The 26,745-nt window shown below is 34.9% G+C and overlaps 1 long non-coding RNA gene across 3 annotated transcripts; it reads right to left on the bottom strand.

Annotated features, from left to right (window-relative positions):
- Positions 1-1,605: 1,605 nt before the first annotated feature.
- On the bottom strand, positions 1,606-26,745 carry LOC103100229 (uncharacterized). Of its 3 annotated transcripts, none has more exons than XR_008916720.1 (5): positions 26,669-26,745; positions 20,780-20,853; positions 11,153-11,242; positions 9,289-9,349; positions 1,606-5,779 (listed from the first exon to the last, which is right to left on the bottom strand). It is a non-coding gene; the product is annotated as an uncharacterized LOC103100229 (long non-coding RNA). The 3 variants fall into 3 exon arrangements; XR_008916719.1 differs by having other exon boundaries at positions 9,289-9,326; XR_463156.3 differs by lacking the exon at positions 9,289-9,349.

Raw genomic sequence — 26,745 nt, 5'->3', positions numbered from 1 at the left:
AAAAAGACTACAGCAAGTGATCACAAGGATTATTTACTATGACCAAGTAGGATTTATACTAGGATTGCAAATGATGATTTAATATTAAAACCATCCACATAATTGATCATAATAACAAACAAACCAACAAAAATCACATGATTATCTCAATAGATGCGGAAAAAGCCTTTGACAAAATACAACACTGATTCCCCTTGAGAACACTAGAAAGTATAGGAATAGATGGATCTTTCCTAAAAATAATAAACAGTATATATTTAAAATCTGCTAACATCATCTGCAATGGAGAGAAGTTAAAAGCCTTGCCAATAAAATCAGTAGTGAAGCAAGGATGCCCATTATCACCTGTATTATTTAATATTTTACTAGAAACACTAGTGGTAGCAATTAGAGAAGAAAAAGAAATTGAAGGGATTAAAGTAGACAATGAGGAAACTAAACTATCACTATTTGCAGATGATATGATGGTGTACTTAAAGAATCCTAGTAAATCACCTAGTAGGGTAATGAATAGGAGCATATATAGAAAAAGACATTAAATTTAATTGTGAAGTGAATATACTATTAGGTGGTCTCCAGGGATTTAAATTCTAAATCCCAAAATAAATTATTAAAGTAAATGGAATTTATCATAGTTTATTTACAATATTTACAATAGAAGGGAGATATAAAGGAGAGAGAGAGAGAAAGAAGACAGAGAGAGAGAGAGAGAGAGAGAGAGAGAGAGAGAGAGAGAGAGAGAGAGAGAGAGAGAGAGAGAGAGAGAAGAGAGAGAGAGAAGAGAGAGAGAGAGAAAGAAAGAGAGAAAGAAGAGAGAGAGAGAGAGAAGAGAGAGAAAGAGGAGAGAGAGAGAGAAAGAGAGAAAGAAGAGAGAGAGAGAGAGAGAGAGAGAGAGAGAGAGAGAGAGAGAGAGAGAGAGAGAGAGAGAGAGAGAGAGAGAGAGAGAGAGAGAGGAGAGGAAATTCTGGCTTCTTCTGATATCAGTTAGAATTTCTAAACCCCAGCCAGGGGAAGAGAGTCTCAAGATGATGGGCCTTTCCTGGAGGCTTCACCCCTCCAGAAAGGCGGGGTCACTAAGTCAGGTTTTCACTCACAAACAGTGATAGTCTAAAATAAGTCTGGGTGTCTACCTTCTGGTCACTCCTCAAGGGTCTGTCTTCCAGTCGCTCCTCCGAGTCAGTGCCCAAAACTCCGAACACAAAACTGTCCTAATGTCTGAATCTGAATGCTCCAAATCTGAATGATCTCCTTCTGCCTTTTGGTCCTCTTTTTAAACATCTTTTTCTCTTGTGTCACCTCCCCTAAATTTCACATCTACCAATCACAGTAGACGCTTTTCTCCAGGACTGCCCATTCTTTAGTTCTCACCTTCTTTGGTTAGATTTTCTCTTTTTGGGTTACTTAACACCTCTTTTGGTAAGTTCACCTTTTGTAGTTACTTAACACCTTTTTGTGGTTAATTAACCTTTTGTATTTACTTAACAATTTTTTGTAGTTAAAATCTAAAAACAGATTGTAGCTTACAATTCTAGCTTCACTATAAAGGAAGAGCTAAATACCTTCATTGTTACAATCAGAAGATTCCAATTTTATCTTCATAATAAAGAAAGAGCTGAGTATCTTCATTGTTACAATCAGGAGATATCTAAATCCAATCTTTGCAAAGAGTAATTTGAATTTGATGGGATGATATTTGAAAAAATCTAGGAAAAAAGAAGGAGGACTATCTTAGGAAATGATAAAAAGAAGAGAAAGGTGGGGTAAATTATCTCACCTAAGAAGGCATGTAAGATTCAATACAGTGTGAAGCAATATTAGGACAGAGAGGTGAGGTTGGCAGGCAATACTTAGACCCCATTCTCATTGGAATTGGCACAAAGTGGGAATAACATTCATACCTAGTTAGGTATAGAAATCTAACATCAACCTGGGGTAAGAAAAAAAAAATTAAAGCAAATATCTCGGACAAGGTCTTAATTTCTTAAATATATAGAAAACTGAGTAAAATACCTAAGACTATAAAGCACTTCCTAATTGACAAATGGTCCAAGAATATGAACAGGCAATTCTCAGATGAAGAAATTAAAACTATCTTTATTCACATGAAAAAATGCTCCAAATCACTACTGATTAGAGAAAAACAAATTAAAATGACTTTGAGGTATACCTCACACCCATCAGACTGGCTAACATGATAAAAATGAGAATTGATAAATGTTGGAAGAGATATGAAATAATCAAGATACTAATACATTGTTGGAGGAACTGTAAACTCATGTAACTCTTCTGGAGAGCAATCTGGAATCATGTCCAAAGGACCATCAAATTGTTCATACCCTTTGATCCAGCATCACCACTACTAAGTCTATATCCCAAAGGGATTAAAGAGAGGGGAAAAGACTGAACTGCATTTCTGTGTGGAGACACATTTCTGTATGAAGGGCTAAGTCTTCAGGAAATAGTATTGTATTCTTGCTGTATATCCTTTCTATGCTATTGCCAAGGAAATTTCCTTTTGTTAATTGTTTAATTATCCAATGGCTTCTTTTATTCTAACTTTGAAAATGAAGTACTAACCTAGCCCAAGTCAGGGTTGGCTTATGACACAATCCCTGGAACTTAGAACTTGAGAGAGAGTTGGTAGATGCCTTGTCCCTCCATTCCCTTTTTTGGATATTCTATACTATCATTCAGCAAATACCTCTCCCCAAGTCATGTCAACATGAGCTTGTCCCAGTCTTTGTTACTATCATTTATGAACTTCTAGTTTTTCTTTTCTCCATAATCAAATTAATAACTTTCTTCCAATCTTATCTCTACCCCTAACCCTTTGAAAGCACCAAGAACCTTCCCACTCTTCAATAATCTGAGGTCCCATGACTTTTATCTTCAGTTTATCTCAACCATAAATGAACATGAATTCACCTTAGACACTATTTCTTCCTATTCAATTGAATTTGTTCCTATTTATGGCTTTTTCTAAACAATAATTTCCCTCTTTGCTACTCTAAGAATGCTTAACATCACTAGAAAAAGTAAAAACAAAAAAAATCAAGCTAAATTCCCACAATTTAATTTGTAAAACTTTTCTGTCTCTTCTTCTCTGCCACCCAGTCATCCTTCCATTCTACTCTAATTGACCCACCTAATTTTCCTCACAACTATTTCTATCTTTTTTCATATTTCCTTAAGATTTCAAGGTCTGTGAATACTCAACCTGCCATTTGCCCCTGATTTAGCCCTGGTCTCCATAAAAACCAGTTACCAAAGATTGGAGAAGAGAATTGACAAAGTGATGCAGTAACCTGGAGCCTCTGATTGTCTTCCATCATTTCATTTTCTTTACATGAATATTACAAATTAATAATAAATAACATATTAAGAAATGAACATTTCCCTCCCCAATTATAACAGGAGTAACACTGTACTTTTCCCTGATCAAACCACATTTTAAATATCCTCTTTAGTTCTGGGAGTCAAATTTTAGGAAATACTTTGCTAAGTTGGAAAACAACCAGAATAATCTAAGTAAGACAGTGAAAACTTTAACTTGAAGTCATAATGAAAACTAGTTTATAGAGATTTGAGATGTTTAACTTAAAAGAAGTTGGGAAAAGGAGTAAGGAATACAACAGCTACAAATATTTGAAGGACTATAACAGGGATAGGGGGATATATTTCTTCTGCTTGGTGCCAGAGTGTAGAATCAGGATCAAAGGATGGAAGATATAAAGAATCCAATACTCAAATGTAAAAGGTGCTGCTTTGGGTTGCAGTGAATTCTCCTTGATTGGAAGTTTACAAACAAATGGTAGAAGGAAGAAAATAAGTATGTGTTAACCATCTAATTTGTGCTATGTACTATTATCATCCCCATTTTAAAGTTGAGGAAACTGAGGCAAATTGGTTAAGTCTGGAGTTATCCAGCTAGCAAGAGTCTGAGGCCAGAGGTGAACTCAGATCTTCCTGACTCCAGGTTCAACACTCTAGGCAACGTGTCCCTTACTTGCGCAAGATGTATTTCTACTTGTTAGAGATATTGAAGAAAGGATTCCTGCTCCCATTGAGATAGAATAGAAGGAATGTGATAAAGTGAAGCTCATGGCATCTCAGAGAGCTGGTTCTGACATCTCCATATGAACATTTACACCTTGAATATCAGCAAATGTTATAAGCTTGAGCTTCATTTGTTTTGTTGATTGTTTAGACTAACATTACTACATTACTACACATTAACTTTAAAAAAAAATTGAAAAGCAATTACCACCACACTCCTGATCAGAAGACTTTGAAGTCCTATTCTGTCCAACTCTGAGGTTCTGTGATTTCCTCAGTCAACTATGAGTTTTACTCTCTTAGATTTTGCCCCTCTTTTATGCTGATTTTTTAAATTGTATAATATCTGTATATAATCGTATATAATTGTATAATAATAATCTGTATCTTTGCAATATCCCCTTCCTGTTCTATAAGCAGAGGCAGTAACTATGTCTAATCTAAACTATCTGAAAGCCTAGATTATTTTAAAGCAATTTGTAGGTACTCAAATACTCCATTTGATTAAAATGAATTTCAAAGCTTCTTTGATTCTCAAAAATAAATTTAATTTCTTCAGTCTCTGATGTCATAGCACTTAGCACTCCTGTATTATACATACATGATTTTATTTTGTCCTTTTTTTAGTTAGAATCAGTGATTTCTTTTCATGCAAATCTTGTAATGGAGAAACATATCTACTAGTGCAGATCAGCATCTTTGTAGTTTATAATGTAGAGAGTTTCTGGGGCACTGCAAGTTTCACTGATTTACCCAAAGTCACATAGATAAAAAATGTCAAACCAGGGACTTGAATCCAGGTTTAACTGATTCCAAGGCCAATTCTCCATCACCTACACTACTTTGCCTCTCCATGGGCATTTTAACAGTCTAATTTGAATTATATTGATCTATATTCTAATTATATAATTTATCTTTTACCTAGTCTTTCTGTATGGGCTGTATGAAGTGTTGAGAGAAAGCTATCATCTTTGGTATTAGGGCTTGATGAGTCCTTTTCATGGCTGCTCATCCACCTTTGATGTCTAGCTTTCGACAAACTTTCACTTGGGGTTCCAATAAGCTACAGCATGCACAGCAGCCATACTCCAGTAAAAGCACCTCAGCAGACAACTTAACCCAGGTTGGTGGTAACCAAAAGACCTCCTACCCATCGGTGAATTAGGGAGGATTGCAAGCCCAAGCACATGAAGGCTTCCCTCAGTGGAATGGGCAGATGAGAAAAATTTTAGAGCTTGGACAAAGCCTGAAGATACCCACATCATCCACTGCATTCAGGGCCATCACCAGCCAATCTTTCTGACTTTTGTCTTGTAGTTAGACTTGGATGACTGGCAGAGAGTGAGGCTGATGACTTTGTGGAAATCTGCATGCTGAAATCCAACTCAAGTACAAGTCAAGAAATTACCCAGGGATGATGTCACCAGTCCTCTTTGAAAACAAAGGACAAACAACAACATTACTTCCAATATCTAGTACCATGTACTGAATTTCGTAGGTGTTTAATAAACGTGTGCAGAATTGATTAGTTTAAAGTTTCGGAAACTTGCTGTTGGCCAATGGACAATGAAGGAAGATTGAGCACGCGGGAAATGAAGAGTACACAAAGAAAATCAGCAACTGAGGAATCAATCCCTGAGTACTTGGAGAGTGAAATATTTCTGAAATTTCTTCAGTCATTTTCTGTACACTCTAGTTCCCATTAGCAGTATTGCTTTGGCACCTAAAAAGCAAATATAAATATAATTGTAAATAAATATAATATAATATGTATAATATGAAATCAATATATAATATATTCATATATAATATGAAATGAAATATAAATGACAAAATATATAAATATAGGTATATATAAAGCCTATATTTTTAAGTAAAATATGTAGATATGTATATATATATATATATAAAGGCCTCTTTGTTCAGCACCTGGTCAACTGTGCCATTGTCTGTTTTTTTAGTAATGGGTGAGCAACGTAGAATGATTCTTCCTTGGCAATTTGAGTAAGTTCCTTACTAGAAGCCCCCAAAATATCACTTTCACTTCTAGGGCTTCTTGCTTATACTTTAAAAGGAGTTATCACAGAACTGAAAGGATGGTTTTATTTATAAAGCTCTTAGCTCTAAATTCTCTTAATCTAAAATGAGTCTACATCATCCCGCTATTTCCCTTATGCTTCGTAATTACAGCCACTTAGCACCTCTGTGGAAGTGCTGCATACAGATAGGCTGAAAGAACCAGGCCCATGGGGAATGTCAGCGTGGGAGGAGGGAAAATAGCACTTGATCCCCTTACATCTGATTCCCTCTCTTTTCACCAATAGATGTCCCTGTAGCAAGTGAAAGAATTTTGAAAGGAGTCCAGGGATGTAATTAAGTGAGACAATACAGATGCCAGAATTTAAACACTGCCAGTTTTATGTAATTTAATTAATACTGTGGAGGGGGAAAATGCTTGTGTTTGCAGTATTTTGCTAAGTAAAGAGCTGCTGACTAAAAGACATCATTTCTACACAAACCAGGGAAAATGAAGAGTTGTCTCATAGATGACTCCATTTGATGAGAATGAACGGTCAAATGGAGGCATCTATTTATTATATTAAGTCTGACATTACGAGGGTCTGAGTAATGTAATTATCCATAAAAGTCCCACCAGCCTGCCAAGTGTTTCTCACAGGTGTACTTGCCTTTTAAGACAGCTTTCCTAGCCATCTATTACTTACAGCATCCTGTTTCCTTTGTCAGCTCACTGAACTTTATTAAGAACCTTTCTTTAAAGATGAGTAATGGTGAGAAGAAATTTTGAAGTGAAAAGATAGATTCTGTGGCTTTAAAATATAGATATGTTGTTATTGTTATTACCAGTTTGTATTTATCTTTTATTCACCAAGACACTTTGATGAATATCTATTTTATCTTCCTCAGGGAGGTAGTGTATAATGCTTCAGATGCAGACTCAAAATCCATTTTGGTAATAACTCTGGGTCTAGCCCACACCCCCTTAAATGAAAATCAAGAGAACATAAAAGGAGAAAGACTAGAAGTATATATCAGCAATACAGTCAAACAAGATCCGGAAATCTCAGGTGGCCCCTAATTTATAGTTTATGGATATTGAATGAGAAAAACTATTTGAAATTTCAAAGTCCATGGGGTTTTAAATTTGTCTCTATTTAAAATTTGCCTCCTCCCTTCTCCTTCCTTCCTTTGTGTACCTTAGCTTTTGTCAGTACTCTCACCAAAGGAACAAAACAAACAGTGAGCTTTTTTCATGAAAAAAGATAGTACAGTGGAGAGAAATGAGGGATTCAAATGCAAAGATTCCAAAGACATCATTGTTCTCTGGTTCCATTTCCAATATACTCATTCTATAATGTTTTATGCTCTCATCTTCTCTTGGAACATGCCAGTCCAATGCAATTTAAGCATGATTATGATTAATATAATCTGATTAATTGTCCTAGTGTGAACAGAACCTTCCCAGAGTTAAGGTTCTAATATTGGGGAAATAGCACAAGTTTCTTAAGATTCAGGAATCAGTGATACATAGGGCCAGACTATAGTTCTTTTTCTTTTGTTTTAGCAAGCATTTCCTAAGTAAGCTCTTAGACAATGCTACATCCATCATGCATTTAAGGAATTTTGATAGCTAGAGAAGGAAGGTTCTCTAGAGGTAAAAAAAAAATTTTTTTTAAAAGGACTGGAATCTATTGTTTTGCCCTTTACTAAGATTATATCTCCCTGCCTGTAAAACAGAAATAATTCAATTGTCTTTGCTCAGCATGATATGTGTCCTTCAATAATAATACCTAACATTTATACATCATTTTAAGGTTCACCTGACCTTTTACAAATGTTATCTCATTTGATCCCAGAAATGACCTTGTATGACAGGTAGCACAATAATTGCTATCCCCATTTTACAGGTGAGGAAATCTGAGCTTCAGAGAAATTTAGTGACTTTTCCAAGATAATGGGAATAATATTTTCTCTTTAGAGAATATGAGCCCCGATTCTTCATATTCCATATGTCCTTTCCAGTTTAACCATATTGCCCCTTTTACATTCTTAGAATCTGTTTTAAAGGGTACAAGTAAACTGATGAAGAGCAAAAGCAAACCAAAAAAAAACAAACAAATAAAAAGCACTGAATCAACTTCTTTTCATCTATCTGAATGAAATATTGCTTGTAATTCATGCCTTCTCTTCCTCTTCCTTATGCTCCACTTGTAAGTCAGACTCACCTCACTCTGATGATGGACTCTGAATGATTTGCCTTCACCAATCTAACTCTGCTTTAGATCCAATAGGCTACTTTCTGGACATCTCCATGTCATTCTATTATATCCATATATACCCCTTCTAAGGAATACTAGTTATATCTTTTGTATTCTCCTATTAGAATCTTTGAAACCAGGAATTCTCTTTCTTGCTTGGATTCACACCCAATACTTCATTCAGTTTCTGATATAATCAGTGCTTAATAAATACTTTTTTCATTCACTCAGTGAGGGTGTGTTACACTGACAATTCTGACCAGTCCACGGTGTTGGCATAAGTCTAATATTATTTCCTGATCCTCTTTTCTCTTAAGACATCAAATGTACACTAATTCAGTTTAAAAGTTTCTGAAGATATAACTAGAACACAGCATACAAAGAGTGATAAAAATCTCAACTGGCTGAGATAGAAATATGAAAGAGAACCATGAGTAGAATTCTATCTGAAAGCCATTCTCATCCAACTCCCCAAATACCACTCAAGTAAATAAAGCAGTCACTTGTTTTTTAATAAGAAAGTATTATATTTAGAATGCATGACTCTCATTTTATAGGTTCCTGCATTTCCAGTTAGCCAAAAGAAGCTGTGTTGCCAACTCATGCTAGTAGAGCAAGTTAAAATTCTAGTATGTGTATTAATTAGAATATGTATGAGAAAATGAAGAAGATTGATCTGTCCTTGGAGAATTGGAATGGGAGCATCTGCTATAATAGCACTAAAAAGAATTAGACTCATTGAGTATAGAGATTCATAATGATAATAGTGTTTGCTCTTAGAATATTAAGGGAATCAACCATCCACTTCATTACTACGTGTGTATAATACTATATGTTATACCATATGTAATATATAATACTATATAATATAATAATACAAATAGTGATTATGTATAATAATACATATGAGTATGTGTGCACATACACACACACACATTTTCCTTTGCACATTCACCTCATCTATGTAGATTGTCCAGCCCAAGGTGGCCAATCCTATTTGATGGAAAAATTTGATGCTGTCAAAGTGAAACAATTCATGTATATATTTGTGAATTATATGTTAAAAAACTATTTTCTCTCAACAATTGTGAGAAAGTTGCAAACATTATTCCAACTAAAAGATGAAAAAGCTGAACCTTAGAGAGTTAAAGTGAATTGCAGGTAAATGATCTCTCAGTGAGAGCCTTAAGCCAGGATTTGAGCCCAAGTCATAGTGTTCCAAGTCTACTATTCTTTCCGCTGTCATATAACCTTAATTCATCTTAGTTTTTTCTTTTCTATCTCTTCTTTCTGATTGCATCTGATAACAAAGAGTTTCACCATTTTCCTATAGTCCTGTAAAATAGTCCTAGAAGCAAGACAAATCACTTTTCAAGTCATTTTATTAATGAACTGGATGTCTTACAGCTTTTACAGCACTTTGAACTCCTTTAAGCCAGCTGGGCAGTACAGGAGCTAGAACTCTAGTTAGGAGTCAGTAAAACTTATCTTCCTGAATTCAAATTTAGCCTTAGACACTTATTAATTTGGCAAGTCGCTTAACCTTGTTGCCTTAGTGTCCTCATCAGTAAAGTAATCTGGAGAAAGAAATAGTTAACCCCTCCAATATCTTTGCCAAGAAAACCCTAAATGAGATCATAAAGAGTTGTATAGAACTGAAAAATGACAACAACAAAATCATAATCCAAATCAACAAGTTCTATGAGAATTTTCTCCATGTGAATTCCTTCAGTTTATTCTCAGAGTTTTGCAAAAGCCTCTTTTCCTCTTTCCAACCAATATGTTTAAGCTGGTCTTCAACTGTTTCTTTTTTTCTCTGCACATCCTCTTCCTCAAAACTTGTCCATTTTCATCCATGCAAATGACTTTCAAGTTATTACTTCCACTTTTCAACTCTCCCCAAAGCTTTGGCCCTATACTTCCTATATGGTGGATATTTATACAAGTGTAGAATAGTGGAGATCTAACAGTGCCTGGCACATAGTAGGCACTTAGTAAATGCTTATTGATTTATTGATTACTTCAGGTGAAAAAGACCTAGGGCATCTGTGGACCTTAAGTTCATTGAGAGTCAGTAGTATAATGTTGGAGCCCCTTAAATTTAAAATTATTTTAGGGTATTTGGTTTCCTGAAAAGAATACTGGATAGCATATCTGAGCTTAGATTCTGTCTAGGTCATTTTTCTACCTATGACTAGTCATTCTGTCCCTTAGAACCTTGGTTTCCTCCTCTATAACACAAAAGAGTAGGGAGGAATAATGACCAACTCTGATTCAATGATCCTATGGATGCAGAATGAGGAAAGTGATAATGCTATCCTATTAAGTCCTCATCAGATCATATCTGACCTGTTAAGTTCTCTGAGCCACATTTTAGAAATACTAGAGGATTAAAAGGGAAGTGATCAGGAAATAGATTTGAAATCTTATCAGATAAAGATAAGTTGAAGGACATGAATCTGTTTAACCTGGAAAAGAAAGGGAAAAAAGGAATGTGGAAAGGAGAGGGACAAGCTCATTACTATCATGAAACTGAAATAAATTTACCAGTGCCTTGTAATTTTTGTGTCTGAACTCTGACTTAGGCTGTTCTCTATCTTTTAAGATCTTGCCCAAGATTTCATTAACCTTTTCCCCAACAACAATAGTCTGAAGTGATTGATCTCTCACAGGCTCTGAAATCTTGTACCATTATATGGGCTCTTCATATAGAAATTGGTCATTTGCTGATTTGAGATGTATTTTGCAGTTACCTTGGAGAAAGAGTTGCACTTTTCTACATTTATATACTATCTCTAAAATGTAGGGCAGATACTCACCACCTGTGTAATCTCAAACAGACTAAAGTCCTTCAGGCTCCGTTTTCTCATCTTCAAAATGAAGATACTAACAGCAACCACCTCACAAGCCTGTAGTGAAGACCATGAGATGACACATGAATAGTTCATTCCAATGCTTTAAGCACTATAAAAATACCGGAAATAAAATTATTATTCATTCCTCAACTTCCCAAGATGTCCATATTCATATTTTTTATTTTATTTAATCATCATTTTTTAAAATTTTAGTAAAGAACTGTTTGTAGGGAGAATGTCTATCAATTAAAGAAAGTTTGGAAATTTCTGGTATGTTACCATAATGAAAATATAAATTTGCTGAATGAAATAATGAGAGGGATGAAGTCACATAACTAGTATGAATTGATGCAGAGGAAAGTGAGAAGAATCCAGAGAATAATTTATGCTAATACTATAGTTTTATAAATAAAACAATTTGGAAAAGTTTAAAAAACTTTAGTGAGTCAATCAATGACAACTCAAGAGGATTGATGAGGAAATAGAATACCCATTGCCTTGATGAGACTCAAGGTACATAATAAGACATTTTAAGATATGGCCACTACATAAACTTCTTTTGTTTGAAGAAGTGAGGGAGGGATGATTGAACATTTTTACCATACCTATGTGCCAAGTGCCTTTTACAAATATTTTCTCATTTGTTCCTCACAAAAACCTTAGGCGGTAGGTGCTATTGTTATTCTCATGTTATAGTGGGAAAGTGAAGTAAACAGAATGATTTCCCTAAAATCACAAAGCTAATAAGTGTCTAAATTTGAATTTGAACTCAAGTTTTCCTGCCTCTAGTCACAGTATAGTCTATGAACAGTGGCCAGAATTGGGCATGTATGTTTCTCTGCACGTGCCACCATCATTCAATGAGAACACTGTATATCCAGGTCCGTAGCTGCCTCTGTGCTTAACTATGCTTATTTGTTGTAAAGTAAATTTTGTGGGTTGTCTTTGGAGTGGGGACAAGGGAAATCTAGTAATAATGATGCCTCCAAATGAAAATGTGTCAGTAATATATTCTAAATGAATAGAAGTGAACATTACGAAGTTCAAAAGGAAACAGAAACAAGGGAGTCACCTATGGAACTAATATATTTAATATAAGATATTTTAAAAATAAGCTCTCTATATTAGAAATTTTATTTCATATACAATCATCTTATTCTCTTTTCTTTATCTAGAAATGTTTGCTTTTGTTGTCGTTTGTCAGTAGAGAACTTTAAAAAGATAAAATTTAAATTCTTTTTAAAAGGTGGGCCAGAACAATTAACTAAATAAAATAAAAACAAATTGCTTGTCAAAATTACCACCTTAAACTACAGAAAGATTTTTTAATGAATTTGGAAAGAATTTTATTTGAAAAAAATCTTTTGATTATTAACCAGGTATTTTTTGAAGTATGGCATGATTTTCTCATATTTTCCCTAGATGATTGAAGAACAAGGATAGTTTGTGTGTAAATGTCCTTTTCACTACCACTCCTACCCAAAGTGAAATGATACAACTGAATGATGGTGAGGGGTTCCATTCTATTTCACTTAAAATCCTAATAGATAGTCAAGTATTCAGGTATTTTCTCCCACAACAGTATTTACTACTTTAATCTAAGCAGAAGCCTATATATTTAAATAAATTTTATAAACAGATATATAAAGGATTGTGACTGACTCAAATTTTTAAAGTAAAATATGAAGGTGTACTTCTTGAGAAATACTGTCATTCATGTGATCTGGTCAAGCGATGTTCCAAAAAAATAGTCCAAAATGACGGCACAGAGTAGATCACCAAGGATAGAAGCCAGTTCTTATATACTAGAATCAAAACCTTATATCTTTCTTAATAAGAAAATAGTTGAAAAATATACATAGTTTATAGGGTTTTAGGATTATGTTTTCCATCCTTTTCACACATATTTATTCATGTGACTGAAGTTTTGTGGCTTTTCCAAGAATACAGGAAGCAATTTCAATATTCAGATTCAACAAGTTTTAGAGTAATCTAGGTTTTAAATTACACTAGTGTCCTATCACCTATAAATCAGTGGTTATTTTTGTACATCTAGTTACCTTTATAGATCCTATCAGAAGGAAGTAAAATCAAGTGTTTTGTTTTTTTTTTTCTCTCTTCTATGGACAAATATATTGTATGACTGTGGGTCATGGAATAGTGGCCAAAGAATAGCAGAAGCATATGGCGGATATGAACAGTCTATGAACAGATGTATATATGTGCGTTATATTATAAACAAGGAATTTCAAAGGAGAAATGGTATTAAATACACCATCAAAGAAATATAATTTAGGGTAGGTGGTAAGAATGAGTCATAATGGTAGTCCATGTGTTTGTTAGTTTCCCTAAAATGTCAGACTGACTAAAAGGAGTCTCCAACATGTTAGGTAGATATAAAGGATTCAGACAAGAGTTAAACACTACAGCCTATGTGGTGATACTGAATACTGGTGAGATCACAGATCTATTTAACTGTTCTGAATACAGACAAATAAAAAGAATGAAAGCAAAAGAAAAAGGACTGATAACATGACAATTTTTTTTTTTTATAAATGATATAGAGAAAGAGAAGAATAAGGGAAGAGATAGATTCGTGAGAATAAAAATATAATCAAAATCTGGTCACATAGTATATACTTTTCTTAACCTGTGTAATCTATGAACAGTGGCTAGAATTGGGCATGTATGTTTCTATGTATGTGCCACCATTATTCAAGGTGGGAATTTTAGATCCAGATCCTATTGACTTAAAACTTTTAAAGTAATTTACAACTGAATTTACTTGAAGTGCATAATTATTGAATAATTGCATATTAAAAATATATAATGATTTCTTTTTACTTCCATTGTAAAAAAGTCTACTAGACACTGGAAATCCCACTTTAATTACAAGTGATGATTAGCACTGTGACTGGGATCAGGCTATATAGACACTGTACCCCCTAGAGTAATCACTCATGATTTTGGAGACTCATAGAATATCAGGAATGTCTTAGAAGAGAAAAATCTCATAGACATATGGCCTGCTTGCCACCTGAGACAAAGGACTATATCTTCCATTTTAACTCTCATAAAACATATTTGGGAACCCAGACATTTTTGATGAATAAATCTTGGTTACTGAAAGTTCAATCTTGTTCTGTTGACTCCGAAGTTATTTTAGTCCATATGCCACTGCCAATATGTCTACAATAAATGACTTGAAGAAGGGTGGGGCAAGGGTGAATTTCGTGATTTTGAGAAAATTAATTTTCTCCTTTAAACAATTAGTTTGTCTTCATATTAGGTGTTATTTTCATGGCTGAAAAGTGGTTATCTAAAGTTTAAAATGGAAAATAAAGCATTTTTAAATTAAAACATTTTTCAGGGAGAAATTTTAAGTGCAGCCACTGAAGAAAAATGAAGAAATTAATAGATAAGTGCAGAAATAAGAAAATGAACAAGTATGCAATATATTAACAAGGATTTATCCAAGCCTGATTAGATTTTCATAATAACTTGTGTTGGAGTAGCTTAGGTGTGGGGAGGAGCTAGGTTACTTATCTTGGAATCAGAAAGACAAGAATTCCAATTCTATTTCTAGTTCTTACAAGTGTTGTGACTTTGTGTAAGTCATTTGCCTCAAGTGTGGCACCCCACCCACCCCTAGTCTTATAGACTAAATTATATGTCTGATTCTTTCTGTTTTATTACAAGTTTCCATGCTGAGAGACTCCATTGTAAATCTAGAGATGTCACAAATATTTTAGACCATATATGTGAATAATGGATGGTTTTTAAGTGTGTACTCAAAGTTGTATTAAATAAATTTCCCAGATCAGAGTTCTAAAACTTTGTTAACATCTCTACAACACTGTAATTATGTGTTAGTTAAGGAAATTATGGCTTCACTCCACCTGGGAATCATTTGTTTTTGCCTAAATCACTTCCCCCTGGCTTACAGTTTTGATATCAACCATTGGGGCCACCAGAATTTCATGTGCTCTAAAAGTGTTTAATTTGACTGCCTACTCTGGTAAATATCAACATTTGGATAGCACTTTTTCCTCATTGCTCTCCCATTTCCTTCAGGAGAATATAAGGTTTTTTTTTTTTTTAAGATACACTCAGGGTTTCACCAAAACCACAGATTCCCATGGAAACCAAATAGGAAGGAAATAAAGAGGAAAGGCAGAATCTACTAAATTTCCTTTAGACCTGCTGTCTGATTTTCATTAGACCTGTCATGATTTCTGTTAAGTATCGTCCCTTTAGGGCCACTATTTATTTCCCTAGCACAGTGAAAGTATTGCCAATATGAACTCTTTTTGCCCTCTTTCCTGGAATAGTTTGTACTTAATGATATATCTTCCATTCAGAAATTCAAAGCACTTTGTTAATATTATATTCCATCAAGGATTACCCATGGTTTTACAAATGAAATAAGTGAGAAACTGATCTTTGGTGAGTCAGCCTGAGTTACTTTGAACTGTGGGGGGGATGCTAAAAATTATCTATGCAAATTAATAACACCAGAAACCTTTCTTTTCCCTGAATAGAGGAGTTACAAAATTCAAAAAGGAAGATCAGAATAGTTTGCCAAAAGAGGGATTTGAGGGAAAATTTAGAAATTGAACTGCAAATTGTCTAACTTTGGAATTTAAATTTTAATCTCTTGGAAACTGTTTACTGCTGTAAAAAGAATATGACAGTTAACTGCCCTCAGTGGCAGTATTTCAGCTAGATTTAATGGGGCAATTTACAAATGTCATTTCAGATCCAAGTTGGACAATAAAAAATTGCAGGAAAGTGATTATTTTATGAGATTAAATCCCAAAACATCAAATAGAATTTTGCTGTGCATCTTTTACCAATTTAAATCTTCAGACTAATACCTGGAATTTTCATGTGCATTTTTTCACTAAATTTCTATTCCAGTGTATCCTTTTGATATGGATGCGATCCCAGGTTCTAGAAGCTTATTGCAGTGGCAGGTAGGTGGCTTCATGGATAGAGCACTAGCCTTGGAGAAAGGAATTTCTGGGTTCAAATGTGAACTCAGGCCAGCTGAGAGTCCCTCTGTGACCCTGGGCAAGTTACTTAACCCTATTTGTCTAGCCCTTACTGCTCTTCTGCCTTGTAACTGATATTTAGTATTAATCTGAAACAGAAGTTAAGAGTTTAAAATAAATAAATGAATGAATGAATGAATGAATGAATGAATGAACATTAGGCTTACAAGTAGTCAACAAGGAGAGTAAGGAATGGTTTCTCTATAGAAGACAATGGCAGCAGTATGGAATTTTTGCCAGGTATTACAAACTGGAAATGCTGTCAGTATGAACTGTGTAATAGAGGAGTTAGTTGATGGTAAAAGGAGAGAGGAAGAATGAATATCTTCTCTCTCAAAGCAGGGCAGGGGAGACAGCTGATGTTAAAATGGGCCAAGATAGAGGAGAGGGGGAGTGAGTAATTTCCCCCTTCAGCCTTCCCTCTGAGATGGCTGCTCCCCCAAACTGGCTCTTGTCTTTATTAGTAATGTCTAGAGCTTTCCTCCTCAGGGTGATTACTCTCCCTCTCAAGCTGGCCCACTCACACTCAAGTCAATTTGGGAAAGACAACAGCCTTTATTTTAAGCTAATTCAGTTGGGGATTACACAAGGAAATGGCTGCAGGAAAAATTTGTGAGGAAAGTGGAGAAGGTGTCCCTATTCTAGCTACCCCTTCCTCCCTCCTCAAGTTGGGGAACCCACGCCTTGGCAGTCTTGGGCCCCCTGAGAGAGTCAGGCTTGGCTAGCCCTGGTCTTGACCCAACTGGCACAGTTCAGACCCAGGGCACCAGGAGCTGTGAGGTAGTCTTGTCAGAGGCTTAATGTCTTCTCCAGCTGGCCACTTCAATTGGGAATTGATGGGGGGAAGAATGTCCTGTCACCAGGAGAGAAAGATAATTTTTTTCTACAGGATCAAGTCTTGTCAGATCTTCCCCTTTTCTGTCTCAAGGCTGAGAGAGCTAACTGCCTCCCAAGCAGAACCTTCTTACTCCTTACTTCCTGACCTCCTGGGGCGAGAAGATTCAGCAGCACCTCAGCCTGTCACTCTTCCTTGAGTTCAGACCTCTGTCACAACCCAGAGAAAATGGATGGGTCTAAAGGCAAGAATCTGAATATCTATTAGACTTAAGAGCAACCTAGCAAAGTCAAGAATAGTTAGAAAGCCTTTATGGGCATCTAGGTGGCTCAGAGGACAGTGTACTGAACTAAGAATGAGGAAGACTCCTCTTTATGAGTTCAAATCCTGATTCAGACACATAATAGTTGTGTGAACCAGGTTAGGTCACTTAACCCTGTTTACCTCAGTTCCTCATCTGTAAAGTGAGATAAAGGAGAAAATGGCAAACCACTATAATATTTTAGCAAAGAAAACCCCAAAAAAAGGTGTCACAAAGAGTCAGATACAAGTGAAACAATTAAAGAGTAAAGATAATATTTATGAAGTACTTTAAAGTTTGCAAAGTGCTTTACAAATATCCTCTCATTTTAGCCTCACAATAACTTTGGAAGGTGAGTGCTATTATAATATCCATTTTACAGATGAACAAACTAAGGAGACCAAAATTATTTGATGTGCTCATGGTCCCCAATTTGATATTAGGTTTTTGGATTCTAGGTCAAGCAATTTATTTACTCTGCCCTTTGGCTGCTGCTTCATGAGAAGTATGAAAGTATGGCAAGGAGTTACAACAAGATGACTCAGTGACTAGAGTACAAGACTTGCAGTCATGAAGGCTTGAATTTAAATTCAGTTTCAGATATTTATTAGATGTGTGAATCTAGCGACAGTTGTACCTTCTCTAGCCTACAGTGCCCTCCCCTATAAAATACGGATAATATTGCAACTATGGTCTAGCATTATTATAAGAAGCAAATAAGATAATGCAGAAACCACTTTGCAACTTTAAAGGCCCAAATAAATATAAGATATTATTATATCAAATCAGAGTGACTTTTTTTAGCTATGTAGGGGTTGGTAGCCACATCAGTGAAGGCTTATATATATATATATATATATATATATATATATATATATATATATATATACACATATATGGGAAATGTTTGATAAATGTATATATATAAATATATATGAAATGTGTAGAATATATCATGTGTGATATGCATACACATATATAGTGAAATGTATATGTAAATATGCCTATCTATATATATCATGAGAGAAGCAAGTTTCTAGAAACTTGTTTTTCTTTTAGTGTGTCAAATGTATTTAAAGCAATTTGGAATAAGTAGAATTGCTTTTATAAGGAATTCAAATTCATGCATGGATACCACAAGAACATAGTTCAAATTATTTGATTAGATTTAAAATAATTTCAATTAGAAGAGCATTCATCAAGTATCTAATATATGCTAGACCTTGACGCTGAACCTGTCCTTGGATTATTCACATTCTATTGGAGGAAAAATGTAAAGATGTGTATATACACAGGTGAATATGCACAAAATATATACAGATTAAATTTAACATCATTTGAGACCAAAGTAGAATACTACATCTGGGGAGGTTAGAAATGGCTTCCAGTAAGAGACAACATGTAAGGATAATTTTAGTGTTTTGACTTAAATTTAAATAATTGGTTGCCAGGGATGATTCCCAAATGATAAAATACCCAAGTCAGCTGGGAATTATGGAGATTTTAATTAATATTGAGAGGAGGAATTAAGAGAGAGAGAGAGAGAGAGAGAGAGAGAGAGAGAGAGAGAGAGAGAGAGAGAGAGAGAGAGAGAGAATTAATTTAAACTGCTCTGGCTCAGGCTAAGCCAAGCAGTAGTTAAAGGCCTTGGCCAAAGTGGCCTCCCTGAGCCTAAGGGAAAGGGAGTTAGTCTTATCACTCACCAGGAGACAATCTCCAAGCTAAGTTCCAGCCTTCCACTGAATTCAATATCCTGAACTGAGTTCAGAACCCAATTCCACTCTAAACTGAATTGCCTCAGCTGACTTTTTACCCCTCCTTTTAAAGAAATTTTCTCTTATGTCAACTCCCCTAAATTTTCACGCCTACCAATAACAGTAGATGCTTTTTTCCAGGACTGCCCATTCTTAGTTCTCACCACTCTTTAGTTCTCACCTTCTCTGGTTAGATTATATCTTCTGAGTAATTCACACTTCATTGTTAAGCTCACCCTTTGTGAGTTACTTGACCATTTTGTGATTAATTTAACCTTTATAAGTACTTAACACCCTTTTGTATTAGATCTAAAAATAGATTTAGTTTAAGTTCTAGCTTCACTCTAGGGTATGAGTTAGGAACCTTCATTGTTCAATCAGGAGTTTACAACTTTGTCTTCCCCTAAAGTATGTCTAAGTATGGATGGAGTAAAGTTCCCATGATATTCCTAATTCTGTTAGACCAAGAATCTCCATTATTACAATAAGGAAATAGCTAAATCAAATCTTCTAAAGTACAGTCTGAGTAGTTTTTAAGATTCACAGACACCAAGCATAATATGCTTGGAAGGAAAACAGGGATTCATTGAGATGGAGGTAAGGAGGTGAGAATATTTTAGGCAGGGGCTCAATCTGAGCAAAAGTCCCAGAGCCTCATATTACAGATTAGGAAACTGAGGCCTAAAGATGTCATATGATTTGCCCAAGGGTAGATAGGAAGCAAAGTAATGGTGCCCCTTGCTTGGAACTCAGATCATCTAGCTCTAAAAGCCAGGGGTCTCTTTTATCCTTCCCATTGTACCATCACACAAAGATAAATCACATGGATCTTCCCACTCTTATTTAAATAGATAATGAAATTACTTTCACAAATATTTAAAATTTCATTCCCTCCAAAAAAGGTGACTATAGTACAGATATATTTGTGTGTGTGTGTGTGTGTGTGTGTGTGTATAGAATTCATTGAAGCTTTAATAGTTGAAGTTTTAAAGTGCACTAAGCCATTTTGGACACTATAAAATCATTTAAAAGACATTCTTTGTCATTTCATATAGTCTAACTATAGTAGAAGAAAATGAAAGATCTAGTCCCCAGAAAAATAATTTAATTATGTCTTAATATGAGAGAGAAACAGAGAGATAGATAGGTAAGAGAGAGAGGTGAATAGTTTTGGTAATTTGACTGCATTTCTTGGTAATGAAATGCTCCATTACAGCAAATGATTAGCATTTGTAATTTACAGTATTATATAGAGATGTGACTAGACCTTTGAAAGGTTCAATGACTTGTCCTCTGTCACACAGCCAGTATGTATTAGAGGTGGGAATTGAGTTCCAGTCTTCCTGCTTCTACCTATGTTTTCTATCATGCTTATCCCATATTCTTCTGTCTATTAATAATTTCTGAGCCCTCTCTTTTTTTCTGTGCCAAAAAAATAAACAACTAAAAGTAGAACCTGATCTTTTTTATCCACTCACTGAACTCTAATACAGTCCTTAAAGCTTAATAGGAGATAGGTTTGCTCATGCTTTGTATAATCCTTTCTAATCATTTTTGATATACGTTTGTGATTCTAAAACTAAATGCAAGTATTTACCAAATTGGAAGCCAAAGAGAAAATATCTGCCTGTTTGTTGATAAACTTACAAAACTGCTTTCAAATGCATCCAGTCAGACTTCCTGGAAACATCTCTGCCAAATCTTCTGCAGAACTCCCCCAACTGTGACAAATTCAAAATAAGAAAAAAAAATAATTCCTTCATTCTTTCACTAAATGTTGAAACTGAAATGGACAGAATTTAAGAGCTGTATTAATTAGGGAGGCTTTGGAAGATAAATGTAAATGAGCTCCTCTTCAGATGGAGCCATAGCAATTAGCCTGAAGATTTTTGTGAGAGTAATTGCCCAGGTGAAAAAAGGTATATATACAATATTGGCTGTGATTTCCCCTTCAGCTATAGAACAATAATGATTCCCCCACCCCCAATTCTATCTGACATATTATTTCCAGTTCTGAAACTATTCCAGTTTCCCAATTGATCTGTGTTATCATTTAAGGGGACAGTTCATTGCAATCACTCAATCCACAAGCATTTATTAAGTGCTGACCATGTATCTGGCATTGTTTCAGGTGCTGGAGGATACAAAAACAATAATAAAACAATCACTGCCCCAATTTATCCCTCAGTTGCTCATCCTGTAGGACTTTTGCCCATATCCCTCACTCAGTTTGCCATGGGGGTCTACACAATGTGTTAAAGGTGTCTTTTGATATTGGAGGGATAGCAATGAAGCCAGGGAGTTTGTCCCCCAGCTATCATGCTCTGGATACATGACCAATTTTTTACTTTATTCCTTTCATTTGCTACTTACATGATATCCTATAAACCATTTCTTATATGGAATTCTGAACTATGATGACCTACTTTATACTTGTTTCTTTATCTAAAAAGAAGAAATAGTGACAGTTCACTCAGAAGAATGCTGTATTTTAATTATATCCTGATATAAAGAATATCCATTTATAAAATACCCTTCAGTCATTTGAAATCAAGGTGCTAGCTAGATCAAAGACCCAAAGGGTACCTACCTTAATGTCAAGAATTTTTTTGGAATTTATTTTTCAGGAGCTATAAATTGACTTGTAATCCCTCAAATAAGCATTTAAATATCTGTTTTCAGCACTGCAAGAGATAGCAATGAAGGTTAAGATATGCATAGCTCTAACTAATACTTTCCTTCCACATCTGGTCTCTAGTGGATGAAGTCTTAAAAAAAAACAAAGAAACAAAGATTAAAATAAGAAGAGCAAGATGGAACAACACAGCAATGGCGGGGATTTTCATTCAAGACTATGGATTCTTGAGTGGGTATAATGATAAGAAATCTCTGATATAAGAACAGTTAATGTCAGGAATATTTAACTGAGAGTCTGAAGAGTGTCTCTTGGCATACTTTACCAATGAGTTCCAATCTACTTTAAACAAAGACGTGAAACAGTGAGAAAATTACAACTTATTATGCCTAGGTTATTGAGATGTCTAAGTATCTTCTCAACCCTAAGAATGGAAAGCATGCTTCAACAGCCTCTCTTTTTATCAACTATTCTAACCTAATACACTGCTTTAAGCTCATGGAAACAGATAGACAGATTGACTCTCACAACATATAATAAATTTTCTTTAAGTAGTTTGGAAGGATGATATTTCATCATCCATCTCTGGCATCATATAGAGACAACTAATGTTTCAGTTGTTTCATGGGTGCTAAGTAGATATGTTCATATGGCTTATGCTACTCAGGTATGAAATCCTTTTGTTTTATGCTGGTTCAAAATGATGGATGCAGTACAAATGCATAATAAAAAAAATAAACAAACAAACAAACATAATGAGATACAGGAAAGTGGCAGAAAAATCCCTGCCCAGTTAAGGTTATATTTAAAGGGTAACTCAGTGAACTTGTTTTGCAGTCTTATTTGTGCTTTTTGTATTACCATTTGGAAAACTCCGGGGTATTTCTAAGACTAAACAAAAAAAAAAGAGAGAGAGAGAGAAAATGTAATATTATTGGCTGATTGAGTTATACTACTCAGCCTTGAACAATTCCATCTGCACTCATGCTGAGTTCCATATTGACTGCTCCTCTCCTCTGGCTTTTTATTGAATAAATAATATCTGTGCACCAGAGTCCTTGCACTAGGGTCTCTTTCCTTATGGACTCATCAGGGTCTTGAAAGAGAGAAATTGAGGATACTAATATAATAGATTTCTCTAAAGTATTGACAGGAAGACTGAAGAAACCAGAGATAATCATGGTCCCATCTTCTGTATCTTTTAATATTTTCTGCACTCTCTTTATGAATTATTATTAAACTTAGATGCAAGGAGAGGCAAAGATGTTACCTAATTTCTTGGTATGTTTTCTGATTTAAAGACTACCTGAAGGAGAAATGGGAATGTGAAGAAATAAGCATCCATATAGTGCTTACTACGTTCCAGGAATTGTGCCATGTTTCTTAAAAATATCTCTTTTGATCTTTGCATGTCCTGTAAAGTAGGTATTGTTACCTATTTTACATGTTAGAAAATTGAGACAAGCAGAAGTTAAGTGACTTGCCCATGGTCACACAGCTAACAAATGTCTGAGGTCAGATTTAACTCAGATTCTCCTAATTCCAAGCATGGATCTATATCACACCAACTTCTGGCCCTGCAAATTGAATCTGAAAACAAGTGCTGTTTTTTTCACTATTCACTATTTTTTCACTATTTCACATCACTATTTTTTCCAATCATAATTAAGGTCCATATTACTGGACTTTACCAGGTTGCCATGAGAAGATTTTAGAGATGAACAGGTCACTCCAGCAAAGCTGGCATTTTGTATTCCATATGACCAATTCCATTCAATTCAAAAAGAATCTATTAAATACTCATTATAAACAATGAAGTTTAATATGTAATGGGATGAGCAAAAGCAACAATGAAATGGTTCCTAACTTCAGAAAGCTTACGTCCTACTGGAGAAATTCCATTATATAGGATGGAATCAATCTCTCTCTCTCTCTCTCTCTCTCTCTCTCTCTCTCTCTCTTTCTCATATATATATATATATATATATATATATATATATATATATATATATATATATATGATAGGATATTTGCAGATCCAGATTTGTTCTGTTTTCCCCCTTCTGGAAGAGCTATTACCCCCAAGAAATCTCATCTAGACTTGAAACTAGAGCTTTCTGCCATATCAGTCATACTGCAGCCCTGAGGCAAATCAAAATAAATGTAATTAGACATTATTATTGCCAACTTATGATATCCTCTCTTTATGTCCTCTGGCTTTAGTGCTGAAGGCATTTTTTCCCTAACGACTATCAATGAAAAAGATCCCTGGCCAGCAGAAAATATTGCAATGTGATTTATTTGTCAAAAAGGAACCTTTTCTTTTCCTCTTCATTTCCTTCAATGTTCATCTCCTTTTGTTCTTGATTCAATTCCTTACAAGCTCTTTCTATAGTTAGACTCCCAATGCACCATTTCTTCCATTTCCTTAAAGAATATCCAGAGTTTCCATGGGGCAATTTGAAAACCCCTCTATGGCTGTGTTTCAGAACAGAACAATCTGCCACTGAACTAACTAATGACTGTTATAATACAGAGGAACAAAGGGAGGTAAGAAACATAATGAGTTAAAGTGGGATAACACATTTATCCCCGCTAGTAAGGAAATGAGCCATACGGGGGAAGAGTTAAAAAGGTCTAGATTTTGTACAGTTATGTGTTATATCACTCTACACTCGTTTTAATTTAAACTTTCCTTTTCATAAGAAAATTACTTCCAGTTTTAGTCTCTTGGAAAGCCACTCACCCACCACTTCCCCATCCATCTAACAAAAACAAATATATCTATACTTATCTATAGAAATCTATAGATATCTGTGATATACACATACATATGCATGCATTTTCCTTTTTCCTTTTTCTTCAGTACAATTTGCCTTTAAGTGTTTCATAATTTTCTAAATCTATGATTTGCCCTTTTTGTGAATGTTAGGGGTAAGCATTTGCAAAAATTGTACATTTGGGGAAGTGTTTATACATTTTTAAAGCAAATCCAAAAAGAAAGAAAAGCACTTGTTGCTATAAATAGAGTTTCCACTGCAATTGCAGCTTCAGAAACAAAAGCTAGAGGCAGGTTCTTTTTTTTTCTTTTTCTTATAGCCAGGAAAGGTTTCTAAGTTTCTCAAATTTCTTTATTACTCACCATGAGTCACAAAACTGTTGTTGTTGTGCCTGCCTATCTAGTCTGGGTAAGTCCCAGAGACCTAGGAATCATGAGACGAATCTCCAAAGGTAAAGAAGAGACTTAATCACAAGGTAAAGGATGACAGCTTGGCTCAAGGAGGAGTGAGTTACCAAATAGCTCAGGCATTACATACTTTGCTCAAAGTAAAAATGAGAAATGTTATGTTCATATCTAGGCTACAGCCCTCTGCCCTAGATGTGCAAAAGCTCTAAAAAGGAAACTTCTTTTTTTATGATCATTGGTTCATTAGATCATTGGCCTTCTGACATTGAGAATTATTGCCGAATTTATTACAAGATATCAATGGGGTAAACTCAACTAAGCCTAGACAGTGAGCTCTCTTGTACTCATTTAACATTTATTTCCTGTCTCAAATATACTTTCTTCATCACTTAATGCATTATGCTAAAATGTAGGTTCCTGTTACAGAATGCATTAATCTCACAGAGCAGAAACATTTAAATAAATATGAAATTTACATAAAGTCTTAGTAAGCTGATTCCAGTTAAACAGCCTATTAATATAGCAATACAATGTTTACTAGGTCCGCAAATAGGCGATTTGGTTATTAAGGGGCTATAGCTTTGTTTTTAGTCATTTGAACTTTCCCATAAGAATTTCTAGATATATTTTTTGTTTGGGTTTGTTCCAGACCTATGATTTCTTCAGAGTAGCAAATTCTCACTGTAGAAATCTCTTCCACCAATGCAAATGGACCAACTTGCTAGATTTAGGGTTTCTTGGAGACACTGAAGGATTAAGTAACTTACTCATGATCACCCAGATAATATATGTACACATCTTATGTCAAGGTCTTTATGACTCTAGGTAGATTCAATCCATTATGCTATATGGCCCTCATTTGCCACAAGTTTGATTAAGGTTAGAGTATGGATCTGGAATTTCTTTGGTAGAGGAAATTCATGGCTGAGGAAAATTCTTCTACTAATGTAGGTCATCACCTTCTTAGAAACTTACAGTTTCAGGGTGGTTATCTAGAACATTGAGAACTTAAGTGACCAGTCAGAATGACACAACTTATTTGTGACAAAAGTGAAACTTGTATCCAGGTCTCCTTGGTTTTAAGGATGATTTTCTCTCCACTATAATGCATAGCTTATCATTTGCTTAAATAATCTGAAATATCATTTAAAAGTTTTGAGAGGGATTTAGAGAAAAAAAGAAAAAAAATTGACTGATAAAGAAGTAATTTCATTATTTTTTTTTCATTAAGATCTACTTCTTGAGTTTTCTTGAATGGACTTGCTTTTTGACTTTTCTCGGGACTTCTGGCTAAAAGATGATAATGACGATGATGATGATGATGATGTCAGTTCCAATATTGATATCATTAAGGTTCAAATTTTTCCCTTGCCATTGCCAGATGATAAGTAACATTAAAATAAAATTACTTCTTAGATGAAAACCTTTGGTCCTAATGTTTCAAAATGTTCCATATTTGCCAGACTGCTTTGTTAAAACCAGTGTATTTCTCATACATTACCTCTTCTCTCCTGTGACACTGACATCACATCCTCATCACCCTCACAGCTGGACTATCAAAATGGCCATCTGGCTCATTATCCTATCTCAATTTTCTATTGCCTCGAGTTCATATTTGACTCATCTCTTAAAGTAACCTTAACGAAAGTACAGATATGAACAAATCACCCCCACTCTTCCATTCAATAAATTCCAGTGGCTGCCCATTACCTACAGGAATAAATATAAAGTCATCTTGCTTTGAACTTGGTTATTTCCTACATTTCTTGTCTTCTCATTCTTTACTTCCCT

Source organism: Monodelphis domestica, chromosome 2, assembly GCF_027887165.1.
Source record: "Monodelphis domestica isolate mMonDom1 chromosome 2, mMonDom1.pri, whole genome shotgun sequence".
Classification (NCBI taxonomy): Eukaryota; Metazoa; Chordata; class Mammalia; order Didelphimorphia; family Didelphidae; genus Monodelphis; species Monodelphis domestica.
Note: the sequence above shows the minus strand (reverse complement) of the source record. Positions and strands in the feature narration are given on the sequence as shown.